The sequence below is a fragment of the Xenopus laevis genome, chromosome 2L, assembly GCF_017654675.1.
Source record: "Xenopus laevis strain J_2021 chromosome 2L, Xenopus_laevis_v10.1, whole genome shotgun sequence".
Lineage (NCBI taxonomy): Eukaryota > Metazoa > Chordata > Amphibia > Anura > Pipidae > Xenopus > Xenopus laevis.
In genome coordinates, this window is record NC_054373.1 from 190,533,025 (window position 1) to 190,551,370 (window position 18,346).

The 18,346-nt window shown below is 47.5% G+C and overlaps 1 protein-coding gene and 1 pseudogene across 2 annotated transcripts in view; one reads left to right on the top strand and one right to left on the bottom strand.

Annotated features, from left to right (window-relative positions):
- Positions 1-7,004: 7,004 nt before the first annotated feature.
- Positions 7,005-12,341, bottom strand: LOC108708790 (annotated as a pseudogene).
- A 1,610-nt stretch (positions 12,342-13,951) lies between these two features.
- dchs1.L (dachsous cadherin-related 1 L homeolog) overlaps positions 13,952-18,346 on the top strand; it is a 41,552-nt gene continuing 37,157 nt past the window's right edge. For both annotated transcript variants that reach the window (XM_041582886.1, XM_041582887.1), the window contains exon 1: positions 13,952-14,246. The gene's annotated coding sequence lies outside the window, so the exon portion shown is untranslated. The remainder of the gene's footprint in view (positions 14,247-18,346) is intronic.

Consider the following 18,346-nt stretch of genomic DNA (forward strand, 5'->3'; position numbering starts at 1 on the left):
GGACAACCCCGAAGCAAATGACCTGCTTGTCCACAGTAGAGGCAGAGGTTAAGTCTGCGACGCCTGATACGCTCCTCTGGAGTTAATGCAGATCTTATGGCTCCAATCTGCATGGGCTCTGGAGCTGCACTGAAGACGGGTGGAGGCATAGCTGGAGAAAATGTAGAAGGCATTCGGACAGGAGGAGGAGCGGATGGTAACATCCAAGTCTGAGGTGGAAGGCCCGCTTTCTCAGCCTTTTCTTCCTCTCTGCGTTCCCTGAGCCTCTGATCTAATTGGATAGAAAGGAGGATGAGGTCCTCCAAACTGTCAGAGATGCCAGTACGGGCTAACTCATTCTTCAGTTCGGATGAGAGTCCAAAACGATACTGATTCTTTAATGCTGCTGGGTTCCATTCAGTATCATCCGCCCATTGCCGGAACTCCAGCGTGTAATCTTCCGCTGGACGGATCCCTTGCTTCAGGGCACGCAGGGCGGCCTCGGCGGTAGTGGCTCTGTGTGGATCATCAAAAATGACCGCCATTGCGTCAAAGAAAGAATCCACTGTGGCCAATACAGGACTGTGACGATCCATGAGACGAAAGGCCCAAGTCTGTGGTTCTCCCGTGAGGAAAGAAATAATAACCCCAACCCGGGTTTGCTCAGTAGGGTATGTGTGGGGTTTGAGTGAGAACAGCAGCTTACAGTTGCTCCTGAAGTTCCGGAACACCTTTCGGTCACCAGCAAATTTCTCCGGAAAGGCCACTTTGGGTTCTGAGATAATCACCTGGACTTCTGTTGGAGCAGGAGGAGTTGCAGCAGCCGTGGAAGGGAGTACAGCTGGCGGATGAGCTCTAATGTGCTCCTGTAGCTGCGAATAGCTCCCGAACAGCTTGCGTGAGAGTAGACAGCTGCTGGGTCAGGACAGCAAACGGAGATGCTCCTTCAGCTGGATCCATCTTGGCCTGGTTATACTGTCAGGCTTACCAGTATAATCCAGTCGTAGAAGGAGCTGGAGCTGTAGATATTGAACCCACAAGCGCCTCACACAACCGCTACCCACCTGGAGTGGAACAGGGAGCAGGGTTGTGGAGAGTAGCCAATGAGACGATCAAGCGAAGTACAAAAGGATTAGGCAAAGTCGTGGTCAGGAGGTCCGAGGTCAGAAGGCAGGCAGCGAGATTCGTAAACGATGAGACAGGCTGAAGAGTCGAGACAGGCAGCAGAAGTCGTAGTCCAGGTACAGGCAAGGGTCGGTAACAAGAATTCCAAAAGAGTATAAGACGCTAGGGTTTCAGTTAAACAACCTAATAACCAGGCAATGCATCTTAGTCTGGATCTGATCTATTGTTACTTTGGCGCCAAACTGGCGTCTTTGCGCTGGCGTTGCGGAACTGACGCCAGCACGTCCGTCTTAAGCGTTTTCGCCCGCGTCCTTGCGCCAGCGACCGCCGCCGGCGCCTTCGCGACCGCCGCCGGTGCCTTCGCGACCGCCGCCGGCGCCTTCGCGCCTGCGCGCATTAGCACGCCCGCGCCGGACAGGACGCATGCGTAATTTCTCACAGTAATGGTCCCAGGACAGAGCCTTGAGGAACTCCAACAGAAAGAGGTAGGGGAGAAGATGATGCTCCATTGTAGGAGACACTGAAGGAACGATTGGTGATGTAAGAAGAGAACCAGGACAGGGCTGTGTCACGAAGGCCAAGTGACTGGAGGGACTGGAGGAGGAGAGGGTGATCTACAGTGTCAAATGCGGCTGAGAGATGAAGCAGTATTAGTAGTGAGAAATGATTGTTGGCTTTAGCGGTTAAAAGGTCATTAGTTAGTCGAGTCAGGGCAGTTTCAGTGGAGTGTTGTGGCTTAAAACCAGATTGTAGGGGGTCCAGCAGGTTATTGTCAGAGAGGAATGAGATTAGTCGGTTGTAGACTAGGCGCTCAAGTAGTTTAGAGATGAAAGGTAGCAGAGAGATAGGTCGGAGGTTGTCAAGATTGGAGGGATCAAGAGAGGGTTTTTTCAGAATGGGGGTGACAAGAGCATGTTTTAGTTGAGAAGGAAACAGTCCAGTTGAGAGCGAGAGATTAAATAGAGTTAAGGCTTTGATTAGACAAGGATTGGTATTGGGGAGAAGTTTTGAGGGAATTGGATCAAGCGGGCAGGTGGTAAGGTGAGAAGAGGCCAGAAGCTTTGAGATTCCTCATCAGTGACAGGGGTGAAGGAGCACAGGAGAGACTGGGGAGTGTGGAGGGAGGGGGGTGGAAGTCTAGGGGGGTTGAGTAGTGGAATGTCCCTTCTGATAGTGACAATTTTGTTTTTGAAGTGCTCAGCAATATCTTGAGCAGAGACAGATGTGCATGGAGGGGGTGGAGAAGGGGAAAGGAGAGTGTTAAAGCTCCTCATTTGCCCGGGCATGAGGAGCTGGTGCGTCACCTGAGCAGAAGTGCTTCTTACTGGTGGGTTTTCTGTCCTGGGGGGTGATACCTGTTGGCATTAAAGTGGCCCCACAGATCGAGATTTGGTTGGGCAGTATGGCCGATACTGAGTATTCTCCCTGTCTATCTGGGCCAGGTGAGGCCTTGGTTGTGCCCATGTTGGCCAGGTGACCCACATTGCTGCTTCAGTTGCTTCAGTTCCTAAAAGACAGGCCCAGGGGGCGCTAGGGTTCCTCTCGCTCAGAATCCAGACAGAAGATATTGGAAAAGGCTTCAACCTGATGCTCCTGAGTCTTTGCTCAGCCTCATATACTGGAATTGGCACTGACCCACATTAGCTGTTACTGGAAATAACATGGGCAGGGCATGTCTTAGTCACATCTACATTAGGGAGGACAGACAGAGAGTGACAGACAGACAGAGAGTGAGACAGACAGAGAGAGACAGACAGAAAGAGACAGAGAGTGAGAAAGAGAGAGAGAGACAGACAGACAGACAGACGGAGAGTGAGACAGACAGAGAGTGAGACAGACAGAGAGTGAGACAGACAAAGAGTGAGACAGACAGAGAGTGAGACAGACAGAGAGTGAGCAGGCAGAGAGAGAGAGACAGAGTGAGACAGACAGAGAGAGACAGAGAGACAGACAGAGAGTGAGACAGACAGACAGAGAGTGAGACAGACAGAGAGTGAGACAGACTGAGATAGACAGACAGAGAGAGACAGACAGACAGAGTGAGACAGACAGAGAGAGACAGACAGAAAGAGACAGAGAGTGAGAAAGAGAGAGAGAGACAGACAGACAGACAGACGGAGAGTGAGACAGACAGAGAGTGAGACAGACAGAGAGTGAGACAGAGACAGACAAAGAGTGAGACAGACAGAGAGTGAGACAGAGAGTGAGACAGAGAGAGAGAGACAGAGTGAGACAGACAGAGAGAGACAGAGAGACAGACAGAGAGTGAGACAGACAGAGAGTGAGACAGACTGAGATAGACAGACAGAGAGAGAGAGACAGACAGAGTGAGACAGACAGAGAGTGAGACAGACTGAGATAGACAGACAGAGAGAGAGAGACAGACAGAGTGAGACAGACAGAGAGAGACAGACAGAGAGTGAGACAGACAGAGAGACAGACAGACAGAGAGTGAGACAGACAGAGAGAGACAGACAGAGAGTGAGAACAGGCAATTGTGGGGGAGACGGGGGGCACCTGATTAAGGAAACAGGGAACTGACATGGGGGAAGTGACAGAACAAGGGTGGGGGGGAGCTCCCCACATTATATTCAATAGGAAAAGTGCAGAATGGGGCAAATGTGGGTCAAGTTTAGCCAGTAAATAATAATAGTGTGGAGCCCCTCATTGACACAATGACATGGGGGAGGGGCTAATGTAATGTCACATGTCCCAGGTGATTAACTCCGATGTGTCCGGCAGTGAGAGGTGCAGAGTCACTTTAATCAAATGTGACCAGCGCCTCTGCCCCCCTGTATGTCAATCACTGCCCCTGTGGCTCCTCCTTCTCTTTGTCTCTGTCAGTACTGGCCCCTCCCCTCCAATTCCTGGAGCGTCAGAGCTGACAGTCTGTACTAGTGAGCAGCGAGTGTGCGAAGGGGAAGAAGGGATGTGGCTTGTAATGTAATGTAGCAAAGCAATAATGAAGGATTTTTATTCATAAAACCAGTGCTGTTCATCATCGAAATTTTGCGAGGGGAAGGAAGGGAGACATTTAAATGGGAATGTTCCTTTAATTAAAGTGATAGTGCAAGAGCTGCCCTTCCTGGGGCCCCCCAGTGTCTCAGAGATTTGGGGTCCGGCCCTAGTTTCCCTGTCACCTGACGATTTTGAAAACGGCCAGTAACCATGGAAACGTAGAGGTCAGGAGGCCGGCAGGCCCATACATTATTCATAGGGGGGTGCATTATTAAAGAGGCGCCATTAGTACTCGGGTCACTGGGAGGCCTAAGACCCACTAAGAACTAGGGATGCACCAAATCCAGGGTTCAGTTTGGGATTTGGGATCCTTCTGCCTGGCCGAACCGAATCCAAATTTGCATATGCAAATTAGGGGCGGAGAGGGAAATTGCGTGACTTTTTGTAAAAAAACAAAGAAGTAAAAAATTTTTCCCCTTCCCATCCCTAATTTGCATATGCAAATTAGGATTTGGATTTGGTTCGGTATTTGGCCGAATCCTCCGCAAAGGATTTGGGGGTCCGGCCGAATCCAAAATAGTGGAATCTCTACTAAGAACAGTGCTGAGCCCACTCATGTGACTCTTTAGTGATAATGTCCAACTGTAAATCAAATCAGCTCCCCTTGCTTTGCCTGTGCCAGGTGAGTGTTACCTGCCAGGGGGAGGAGCCCAGCTTTAATACACATGGACTGTTGCCATGTATAGCCTTTAAAGGGGGGCTTTAGTTTCGTTAATTCGAAGCAACTTTTCAATTGGTCATCATTATTTATTTTTTATAGTTCGTGAATTATTTGCATTCTTCGTCTTCTGACTCTTTCCAGCTTTCAAATGGGGGGGTCACTGACCCCATCTAAAAACAAATGCTCTGTAAGGCTACAAATGTATTGTTATTTTTTATTCCTCATCTTTCTATTCAGGCCTCTCCTATTCATATTCCAGTCTCTTATTCGTATCAATACATGGTTGCTAAGGGAATTTGCACCCTAGCAACCAGATGGCTGAAATTAAAAATGCGAGAGCTGCTGAATAAAAAGCTAAATCAGTCAAACACTACAAATAATAAAAAACAATGGCAAATTGTCTCAGAATATCTGACTCTACATCAAACTAAGAGTTGAGCAATCTTTCCCTAAATGACAGAACTTGGATTTCATTCTATACTTAATTCCATGGAAGACTTATAATTAAATACTGACTTGTACTAATAGGAAAATAACATTTAGATATTAGTCCCATAAAATCTCATTTTCATTACATATTGTTTTTGCTTCTTGTTACTCTAAAGATGGAAAACTGTTCTTTATTATTGATATAAATAATGTGCTTATTATGTAACTATTCATCTTTCACCAATGAATAAAAAGTTAATTTAAAGGTGAACAACCCCTTTAATGTGCGCAGCCCGAGCTGTGCCTGACTGATCATGTACACACAGGAGTCCCATGCTTCTTATTGAATACATTGCTACAACTCCCTGCATCCCATCCATGTGGAATCCACAACACATCACTCTCCTTAGATTGTCAGCTCTGTGGGGCAGAAGTCTCCTTCCTCTAGTCTCTCTGACACTTTGTCGTTGGACATTGCCTCATTAAAGATGAAAAAGCCACTGAATAAGCTCAATGGAACCAGTGTGATTAGATGACTGCATTTAAGGGGTTAAATGGTGGGGAATTCCCTAGCACTCCTGCACTGAAATGGTTTCAAGAAAAGACAAAAAAAAGGTGCAGGTGCTTGAGAGTTAATTCTGCTGGATACTGTGTATCATGTCCTGGCTGAGGAAGCCTCAATTGTTTATCTTGGACAGGCAGTAACATGTCAGACCTTCTCTTATGTCTATTGATTATTATCATTTCTATTTCTTATTAACCCCTTTGTTCTACTGATGTGTTGATCTGCTGTACAGCGCTGTGTGCCCAAGTACCACTATATACACATACACACACTTATACACACACTTATATACACACACACATATACACACACACATATACACACACAAACTTACACACACTCTCTCCAGTTAAACACTAACACAACATCACACAGCCACTGCATTCAATGTTTTGCCTTTTTAGGAGTGACCCTGAGCTCCAGAACATCACATAAGGATTTATGGGGGTCAGAGAAGTTGCAGGATTTGCTTTTTCTAAGGGCCACCTGCTTCTATTGCACAGCTGAGCCCCCCCTCCCATCCCTGTAACCTGGTTCTGCCCAGGGACACGATAAGGAAACGCTGCCTCTTGTAATTGGACCCCCTGACTCAGCACCTTTGAGACAAATTAACCCCACGTCACTAATTCCGCATTATTCTGCAGCACTAGCGAGAGTCCAGTTCATCAGCACTAGCACTAGTGAGAGTCCAGTTCTGCAGCACTAGCGAGAGTCCAGTTCATCAGCACTAGCACTAGTGAGAGTCCAGTTCTGCAGCACTAGCGAGAGTCCAGTTCATCAGCACTAGCACTAGTGAGAGTCCAGTTCTGCAGCACTAGCGAGAGTCCAGTTCATCAGCACTAGCACTAGTGAGAGTCCAGTTCTGCAGCACTAGCGAGAGTCCAGTTCATCAGCACTAGCACTAGTGAGAGTCCAGTTCATCAGCACTAGCGAGAGTCCAGTTCATCAGCACTAGCACTAGTGAGAGTCCAGTTCTGCAGCACTAGCGAGAGTCCAGTTCATCAGCACTAGCACTAGTGAGAGTCCAGTTCTGCAGCACTAGCGAGAGTCCAGTTCATCAGCACTAGCACTAGTGAGAGTCCAGTTCTGCAGCACTAGCGAGAGTCCAGTTCATCAGCACTAGCACTAGTGAGAGTCCAGTTCTGCAGCACTAGCGAGAGTCCAGTTCATCAGCACTAGCACTAGTGAGAGTCCAGTTCTGCAGCACTAGCGAGAGTCCAGTTCATCAGCACTAGCACTAGTGAGAGTCCAGTTCTGCAGCACTAGTGAGAGTCCAGTTCATCAGCACTAGCACTAATGGGAAGGCCCATGTAACATACAAAGAGAGGGGCATAAAGTCCCTGGTTATTATGACCCGGTGCTGACACACTGAGCTGGCTTCTCCGCTCTCTAACTGCCAGCCTCTTGGCACAATAACTTGTATATGAGGGTGATGCAGAAGTCACACAAAATGCAGCACTAGCACTAGTGAGAGTTCAGTTCAGCAGCACTAGCGAGAGTCCAGTTCATTAGCACTAGCACTAGTGAGAGTCCAGTTCATCAGCACTAGCGAGAGTCCAGTTCATCAGCACTAGCACTAGTGAGAGTCCAGTTCTGCAGCACTAGCGAGAGTCCAGTTCATCAGCACTAGCACTAGTGAGAGTCCAGTTCTGCAGCACTAGCGAGAGTCCAGTTCATCAGCACTAGCACTAGTGAGAGTCCAGTTCTGCAGCACTAGCGAGAGTCCAGTTCATCAGCACTAGCACTAGTGAGAGTCCAGTTCTGCAGCACTAGCGAGAGTCCAGTTCATCAGCACTAGCACTAGTGAGAGTCCAGTTCTGCAGCACTAGCGAGAGTCCAGTTCATCAGCACTAGCACTAGTGAGAGTCCAGTTCTGCAGCACTAGCGAGAGTCCAGTTCATCAGCACTAGCACTAGTGAGAGTCCAGTTCTGCAGCACTAGCGAGAGTCCAGTTCATCAGCACTAGCACTAGTGAGAGTCCAGTTCTGCAGCACTAGCGAGAGTCCAGTTCATCAGCACTAGCACTAGTGAGAGTCCAGTTCTGCAGCACTAGTGAGAGTCCAGTTCATCAGCACTAGCACTAGTGAGAGTCCAGTTCTGCAGCACTAGTGAGAGTCCAGTTCATCAGCACTAGCACTAATGGGAAGGCCCATGTAACATACAAAGAGAGGGGCATAAAGTCCCTGGTTATTATGACCCGGTGCTGACACACTGAGCTGGCTTCTCCGCTCTCTAACTGCCAGCCTCTTGGCACAATAACTTGTATATGAGGGTGATGCAGAAGTCACACAAAATGCAGCACTAGCACTAGTGAGAGTTCAGTTCAGCAGCACTAGCGAGGGTCCAGTTCTGCAGCCAGGGGCGTAACTACAGAGGAAGCAGACCCTGCGGCTGCAGGGGGGCCCAGGAGGTACAGGGGGCCCCATGAGGCTCTCATTGATGAGCAATTTGAACATATATTGGTAAAACAGGACAAACACTGGATATGTTGGGGGCCCTAAAATTAATTTGCTGTGGGGCCCAGCAACATCTAGTTACGCCACTGTCTGCAGCACTAGTGAGATAAGGGGTCACACTCCAAGGAAAGGCTAATGGAGACAAACTGTGAGGCCCCCAATAAATGAAGTCATTACATTTTCACCTGGGATGCTGCTCCCTATCTGAAAATAATGCTCCGGCCCAGGATCTTTCTAAGGAAGTGTTGTGCCACCATCCTGGGATCCTCCCAGTATCTAAACCAAAGGTCTTGGGCATCATGGGAGCTAAACCTGTCTGACTATCTGCTCAGTGATACAGGGAACACAGGACTGACAGACACTATAGCAACTGCCAGCTACTGCCCACTACAATATGTATGGGACTACACCAGCACCTTCTCCCCCTGCACCACAAACCCTGACATTCTATAGGATTCATTAATAGCAATGTGTATGGCTCATGATGTTGCACCCCCACATTGCCCACCCTCATCAGCCCCATAACAGGAAGACAACAAGTACTGTAGTAACCTGCAACGTTTCTGCAATCGCACACTAGCAACCAATGAGCAGTTAGCTGTTACTAATCAAATGCAGGTAGACTAATGACAGCAAGCATCTGATTGGCTAATATGACATTCTGGACAGGGACCTACCTTAGGGGATGGGAGTCTGAACCCCCATAACACTAAGGTTTTGGGTGGACAGTTATTTGGACACCCCTGATTGACAAAACCCCATGGGAAGTGTATGGAGTTGGACCCCACAGAAGAATCTGGTAGGTTGCAAGTAGCATATTTATTAGCTGTGGTTTTGCACATAACTAGTCCCGGTTACTATACATAACAAATATATAGAAGTTCTAATTCCTCGCCCCCATCCCAACACAGCTCCTGTACACGTGGTGGCAAAGCAAATCTTACCGGGTGAGAAAGTGATATCATGTAGATTTTAGGGATACCCCTCACTGGATAAAGGCGACCCACAAATACCAGACCCTTAGATTATCTTTCTGTTATGAGAAAGACAAGGGGCCACATCTCATTCAGTTCTGGAACAGGTACAGTTAATAAACTGATTTAAAAAAGTCACTGCTATCCGGTAAGTGTTCAGTTGTGGGACTGCAGTACAACACTTTAACACCAGCAGCACTCTATCACTTAAGTCACGCCCAACATCATGGCCCTAGCTTTCAGCTTGAACTGCTGCCCCAGGATCCAGTGCATGGGGGGGGGGTTCATGGGATGTCGCATAGCAATCAATATATACAAAGCTGCTCATTAAGCAAAATCCCCTCCAGATGGCAAGATGCCGAATGAGCCAATATTATTTCTTAAGGATCTGTGATTTGGCAGGGTTGATCTTTTCTGCAATGGCATTATCAGCGGCGGAGGTGCAGCGGGACAGCATCAGATTCATTTCTTTCTCATTTCGTTGTTCAGTGGCACTTTCTGATCCAAGTCCCCGACCAAGAGGCAGGCTTTGACCCTCTGCTCAATGGCCACCCACCCAATGTACTTCCTGGCCTCCACCTTGTAGTGATGCTTCATACATATCTCAACAAAGGGCAGACTTCTTACTTTTAGAGAAATTCTCAAGCTCTTCCCAGTCTTCTTTTTCAGCTAAAGCTGAGATTTTGAGCCACCAGTACCTCTTGTCAGGGATATTAAACTCTATGTAAAGTTGCTCTGCTTTTTTGTGCATACCTTCCAGTATGAGATTATAAACGGTGTCATGAAGCGAGAAGTCCAGGTAAGGCTTGTCCACCTTATCTGCAGGGCCCGCTGGTTCCTTAGCAGCTTGATCTGATCCTCAGTGGCCCTGGCCGCCAGTTCACTTTTGGCTTTATTGTACTCCTCTACAGCATTCTGCAGCTCAGCAACACGGCCTTCCACTCTTTTCTCTGTGCCGTAACTGGATCGGACATAGAAATTGCCCAGTTCCAGATGATTGTCACACTGATTGTAAAGGTCTTTCAGTGTCTCGGGTTCGTGGTGCTTGCAGAACTGTCTGTATAAACTCAAAGCCACAGGGTGGTTCGGTAGTGTCATAAAGAAGTCCCCACGGTTAAACTCATTCTTCATGTAAGTGACCACAATATAGGCTAGATCCATGTCTCCACTCTCAATAGCTTTGGCCAGGGCCAAGTTGCTTCTCTTCATCTTAAAAGCAAGGGGACTTGATCTTCTGACTTTGGTTCATACTCCAAGAGTTTAATGGGCAACTCAGTCCTACCACACTCACAGGCCCTGGAGGCAATCTCAGAGTAGGAAATTCCCAGGGAGTTTCCGAGCTTCTGATTAATGGCCTGTGCTATTTCATCGTCAGATTTCTCCTTCTGTTGCACCTTGTAACAAGCGTAATGAGCAAAAATCCAACTGACTCCCTGAAAGTCAGAAAATTTTAGATATTCACAGATTAATGTTGGACTAATCTGTCCAACAGAACCTGTACAGTAAGTTGCTTGTACTGTGTAATAGTCAGTGGCATGCCAATCTGGTAGTCATGGATGGCATTGAGGATACGCAGATCTTGGCACATGGTCACAAAGTCTGCAGGAGAATATTTTTCTACAAAGCATTTTCCAAATGAAGCCGCTCTAAGGAGAGACTTTTGCATCTCAGGGGTAAGCTCATTCCCAGCGGCTTCTATGCAGTTCTCCACTGCTTCTGACAGGAGGTTCTGATCCTTAATCTCCCGCAGATAGTCGTCCGCTTTCTGGCTCTCTTTCTCATATTCTTTTTGTGCTTCAAGTAAAAGAGCTCCAGGCGCCATAGACACAATTTTAAAAATGTCCTCAGTCACTTTTGGTATTTCATGAAATAATTCATGGGTGGAGGGAGGTATAATTCGAACCCCATCCAGTTCGGGCACGAGAAACGGCGGCTCATCCAAAGGGAAGTGAACGCCCTCACTGGCACGGCCCACCAAGAACAGGAGTTTCTCCCACATTAGTGCAAGAGCAATGTTCCTGCTGCCGGGCCTTATAAACCGTGTCATTTGTTTTGGTGTCTGCCGGACATCAGAGGTAAACTCCAATAGTTTATCCGTCAGGGAAGCAGTGCCCATCCAGATGTAGCCAGTGTCTGTGAAGGCTGCAAGGTATAATTGAAGGAGATGGCCATTTATAGAAAGGATCTGGTCATGGGGCTGATATCGGGCAGTGTGACAGCAGTGGTATTATCCAGAAGGTACAAGTCTGGGCCCACTGCAGCTAACACTAGAGGCACGCGCTCATTGAAGAGGACAGTCCAGCAGGAGGGTGGGCCCCTAAGGCCGGGTATTTCCGGCAAACTCCGCAGTTTCACGTCGTCGATGTTGGAGGCAATTGTGAATTTGAGTGCACCGGTTAAGATGGTTAAGATGTCGGTTCTGTACTTGGTGTGAAAGACTTTGGCCTCCAGCACCTGGTTCTGTTTCACCTCACTGCCCAGGCTGAAGTTGCACTTGAATGAGCAGAATAGGTCGTAGAGAAGCACCGTGCCATCCTACTGGATACACACCAGCTCCTGGCTCAGGCTCCAACCCAAATGCAAAGTAGTAATTGCTCACGCACACCTGTCTGTGTAGATAATTCCAAATTCCCTTGGTGCACAGTGATAGAGGTAACCGGCAACCTCAAATCTGATACTAAGAAAAGGCACACTGGCACACAAGCTGTGAATGCTGGTGAACACCTTGCAAAGTTTTATTACCGGAAGTGCAACGTTTCGGGGCAAGCCCCTTTGTCAAGCAGATGAAACGTTGCACTTCCGGTAATAAAACTTTGCAAGGTGTTCACCTGCATTCACAGCTTGTGTGCCAGTGTGCCTTTTCTTAGTATCCAACCCAAATGCACCACCAGGCCGCTCTTCCATGGGAAGGAGGACAAGAGGAGGCCGGAGGCAGAGTAGATCTCCAGTATGGGCCGGCCAGACTTCTCCTTGGCACAGGGATTCCTCATTAAAGCCACAGTCCCAGCGTAGGGCCCAGCAGCCACCAGACACTCTCTCAATACCTCCCTCAGCTCCCACTCCATGTGGTACAAATCAAACTTCTTGTAATTGACAATGCCCAGGGGGAACTAGTTGGCCGTATAGAAATCCATGCTGAGGCCTTGGGGCTGACACTTTGGAGTTAAAACTTTGGAGATGAGACTTTAGGGCTGAGGCAATGGGGCTGAGACTTTGGGGCTGATGCCTTAGAGCTGAGACTTTGAGGCTGAGACTTTGGGGCTGATGCCTTGGAGATGAGACTTTGGGGCTGAGGCCTTGGAGCTGAGACTTTGGGGCTGAGGCCTTGGAGCTGCGACTTTGGGGCTGAGGCCTTGGAGCTGAGACTTTGGGGGCTGAGGCCTTGGAGCTGAGACTTTGGGGCTGAGGTCTTGGAGCTGAGACTTTGGGGGCTGAGGCCTTGGAGCTGAGACTTTGGGGCTGAGGCCTTGGAGCTGAGACTTTGGGGGCTGAGGCCTTGGAGCTGAGGCCTTGGAGCTGAGACTTTGGGGGCTGAGGCCTTTGAGCTGAGACTTTGGGGCTGAGGCCTTGGAGCTGAGACTTTGGGGGCTGAGGCCTTGGAGCTGAGACTTTGGGGTTGAGTCTTTGGGAGCTTAATTTTGGGACTGAGGCCTTGGAGCTGAGACTTTGGAGCTGAAATTTTGGGACTGAGGCCTTGGAGCTGAGACTTTGGAGCTGAGACTGAGGCCTTGGAGCTGAGACTTTGGGGCTGAGACTTTGGAGCTGAAATTTTGGGACTGAGGCCTTGGAGCTGAGACTTTGGGGCTGAGGCCTTGGAGCTGAGACTTTGGAGCTGAAATTTTGGGACTGAGGCCTTGGAACTGAGACTTTGGAGCTGAGACTTTGGGGCTGAGGCCTTGGAGCTGAGACTTTGGGGCTGAGGCCTTGGAGCTGAGACTTTGGGGGCTGAGGCCTTGGAGCTGAGACTTTGGGGCTGAGGCCTTGGAGCTGAGTCTTTGGAGCTGAAATTTTGGGACTGAGGCCTTGGAGCTGAGACTTTGGGGCTGAGGCCTTGGAGCTGAGTCTTTGGAGCTGAAATTTTGGGACTGAGGCCTTGGAGCTGAGACTTTGGGGGCTGAGGCCTTGGAGCTGAGACTTTGGGGCTGAGGCCTTGGAGCTGAGTCTTTGGAGCTGAAATTTTGGGACTGAGGCCTTGGAGCTGAGACTTTGGGGCTGAGGCCTTGGAGCTGAGTCTTTGGAGCTGAAATTTTGGGACTGAGGCCTTGGAGCTGAGACTTTGGGGCTGAGGCCTTGGAGCTGAGTCTTTGGAGCTGAAATTTTGGGACTGAGGCCTTGGAGCTGAGACTTTGGAGCTGAGACTGAGGCCTTGGAGCTGAGACTGAGGCCTTGGAGCTGAGACTTTGGGGCTGAAATTTTGGGATTGAGACCTTTGGGCTGAGGCCTTGGAGGTGAGATTTGGAGCTGAAGTTTTGGGCCTTAACCCGGAACCTCAAACTGATGTCATGCGTCACTTCCCCCTCAGCAGCTGAGGTTTCCGCCTGTCACGTGACTGGCTCCCAAACTTGCGATGTTTGCGCGTTACGTCAGCAGCGCTAATGTTCGTGCCGTGACTCTGGGCTTCTCTTCGGGTTTATATATATAATAGGTTTCGATATAGACAAACGCGTCCCTCGTGCGGCTGTCACAATACCGTGGAACTCCCCAAACAACTACCTCCGCCCACGAGAAAAATGGCCGCGGCGAGCGCCTCCTCTGTTGCGCGTGACGTCACGACGCGCAGAGGATTGTGGGGATGTAATGAGAAATAGGAGATCGTGGGAGTGAAGCTGAAGTGAGATCTGAGTCCCACAGACACACGTTATACTGACGCCTCTCACACTAATATTGTTCCTTCATGTGAGAGACAAATGTGTGGGGCCCGAGTGTGAGAGGCTCTGCTGCAGACTGCACTGGATATGGTGCTGCCACGCTGGGGTCCCTGTGGGAGTGTTTGGGGGGCTACAGGGCAGTTGTACAGGTGGAACACAATTGGCACAAAGGTGAGTCATGTGCTAATGGTTAACAACAAAGAACTTGATTTCAACAGATTAAAAGCAAACATTGTCCTGACGCGTTTCACATCCACAAAATGAGAGATTTCAATAAGGCAGAATTAGGCACTTTAGACCGTTGCTATGACTACGTATCGTGGATGTGAAACGCGTCAGGACAACGTTTGCTTTTCATCTGTTGAAATCAAGTTGTTTGTTGTTAACGAGAGGACGCGGAGAGCTGACGATTCTATTGCAGTTCACATGCCCCCGGCCACTCTCTTCATTTGCTGACTGACATTTCCCGCTTGTTACCCTCATATTTTGTCAGAAGGAATCGCTGACCCAAGAGCGGGACTTGGGGTTCACACACCCGACTCATTGTGTCTATGGGGGAGACGCACATTCTGACTGCTCCAGATTTAACCGTTTAGTTTTGAAATTGAGACAAGGCCTTATTTGAATCTAGTGTTAACCTCGCGGGCCAAATAGTAATCACTTTGAACCTACAGAACTGAGAATTTTTTCCTTTTTCTGATGTGCTAATGGGACCCAGAGATAAACAGACTACAGGCACCCCAATAGTTACATAAGGGGCTGATACATTGTATGGCTCCTATGTGGGGTCCTTCCCTGTGTTACTCACTGCCGGGACTTACAGTGAGGAGAAACTCAGCACTTACTATAGAAAATCAATAAGGTCTATATCAGAGGGGCCACACTGATCCACAATGGGTCCCTAACAGAAGATCACCCCTACAGCCACCACTACCAAAGTCCCATATCATGTATCCCCCATATCCAACATATCTGAAATATCCCTCATATCCAACAAATACCCCATATCTGACATATCCCCCATATCCAACATATCCCCCATAATCCACATATCCCCCATGTCCAACATATCCCATAGCTGACATATTCCACATATCCCCTATATCAGACATATCCTCCATATCTGACATATCCACCCTATTCAACATATCCCATAGCTGACATATCCAACATATCCCATAGCTGACATATCCCCCATATCTGACATATCCCCCATATCCAACATATCCCATAGCTGAAATATTCGACATATCCAACATATCCCCCATAACCGACATATCCCCCATATCCAACATATCCCATAGCTGACATATCCAACATATCCCCTATATCCTACATATCCAACATATCCCACATATCCCCCATAACCAACATATCCCCATATCCAACATATCCCTCATAACCGACATATCCCCCATATCCAACATATCCCATAGCTGACATATCCCCTATATCCGACATATCCAACATATCCCCCCATATCCGACATATCCTCCATATCTGACATATCCAATATATCCCATAGCTGACATATCCCCCATATCCCATAGCTGACATATCCCCCATATCTGACATATCCCATAGCTTACATATCCCCCATATCCGACATATCCCTCATATTCAACAAATCCCCCATATCCAACATATCCCATAGTTGAAATATCCCCCATATCTGACATATCCCCCATATCCGATATATCCAACATATCCCCCATATCCAACATCTCCCATAGCTGACATATCTGACATATCCCCTATATCTGACATATCCCCCATATCCAGCATATACCCCATAACCAACATATCCCACATATCTGACATATCCCCATATCCAACATATCCCATAGCTGATATATCCCCCATATCTGACATATCCCATATCCAACATATCCCCCATATCCCATAACTGACATATCCCCCATATCCAACATATCCCATAGCTGACATATCCAACATATCCCCCATATCCAATATATCCCATATTCGACATATCCCATAGCTGACATATCCCCCATATCTGACATATACCTCATATCCAACACATCCCATAGCTGACATATCCCCCATATCCAACATATCCCATAGCTGAAATATCCGACATATCCAACATATCCCCCATTTCCAACATATCCCCCATATCCAACATATACCATAGCTGAAATCTCCGACATTTCCCCCATAGCCAACATATCCCATAGCTGACATATCCCCCATATCCAATATATCCCCCCATATCCAACATATCCCATAGCTGAAATCTCTGACATATCCCCCATACCCAACATATTCCATAGCTGACGTATCCAACATATCCCTCATATCCCATAGCTCACATATCCGACATATCCCCCATATCTGACATATCCAACATATCCCTCATATCCAACATATCCCATAGCTGAAATCTCAGACATATCCCCCATAGGCAACATATCCCATAGCTGACATCCCCCATATCCAACATATCCCATAGTTGAAATATCCCCCATATCTGACATATCCCCCATATCCGATATATCCAACATATCCCCCATATCCAACATCTCCCATAGCTGACATATCTGACATATCCCCTATATCTGACATATCCCCCATATCCAGCATATCCCCCATATCCAACATATCCCACATATCTGACATATCCAACATATCCCATAGCTGATATATCCCCCATATCTGACATATCCCATATCCCATAACTGACATATCCCCCATATCCAACATATCCCATAGCTGACATATCCAACATATCCCCCATATCCAATATATCCCATATTCGACATATCCCATAGCTGACATATCCCCCATATCTGACATATACCTCATATCCAACACATCCCATAGCTGACATATCCCCCATATCCAACATATCCCATAGCTGAAATATCCGACATATCCAACATATCCCCCATTTCCAACATATCCCCCATATCCAACATATACCATAGCTGAAATCTCCGACATTTCCCCCATAGCCAACATATCCCATAGCTGACATATCCCCCATATCCAATATATCCCCCCATATCCAACATATCCCATAGCTGAAATCTCTGACATATCCCCCATACCAACATATTCCATAGCTGACGTATCCAACATATCCCTCATATCCAACATATCCCATAGCTCACATATCCGACATATCCCCCATATCTGACATATCCAACATATCCCCCATATCTGACATATCCAACATATCCCATAGCTGAAATCTCAGACATATCCCCCATAGGCAACATATCCCATAGCTGACATCCCCCATATCCGACATATCCCTCATATCCAACATATCCCATAGCTGACATATCCGACATATCCCCCATATCCCATAGCTGAAATATCCGACATATACAACATATCCCATAGCTGACATATCCGACATATCCCCCATATCCCATAGCTGAAATATCCGACATATACAACATATCCAATAGCTGACATATCCGACATATCCCCCATATCCCATAGCTGAAATATCCGACATATACAACATATCCCATAGCTGACATATCCAACATATCCCCCATATCCAACTTTTTCCATAGCTGACATATCCCCCATATCCCATATCCAACATTTCCCCCATATTCAACATATCCCCCATAGCCAACATATCCCATAGCCAACATATCCCATAGCTGACATATCCCATAGCTGACATATCCAACATATCCCATAGCTGAAATATCCAACATATCCCATAGCTGAAATATCCGACAAATCCCCCATAGCCAACATATCCCATAGCTGAAATATCCAACATATCCTCCATAGCCAACATATCCCATAGCTGACATATCCGACATATCCAACATATCCCTCATATCCAACATAACTCATAGCTCACATATCCCCCATATCCGACATATCCCATAGCTGAAATATTCGACATATCCCTCATAGCCAACTTTTCCATAGCTGACATATCCCCCATATCCAACATATTCCCCATATCCAACATATCCCATAGCTGATATATCCCCCCATATCCAACATATCTCCTATATCTGATATATGCAACATATCCCATAGCTGAAATATTCGACATATCCCCCATATCCAACATAGCGTGAATTCCCATATATCTAACAAGTCCCATATGAATATGGACAGAACCATTTGTTTTTCCAGTATAACTGGAATTTAGCTTAACATGATCATGTGATATAACTACAGAGTTATTGGGGGGGCTGATGTTCTAAGTTGGGGGGGACAGATATGTAGAGTTGCTGGGGGGGGTTGATGTACTGAGTGTGTGGGGGGCAAGG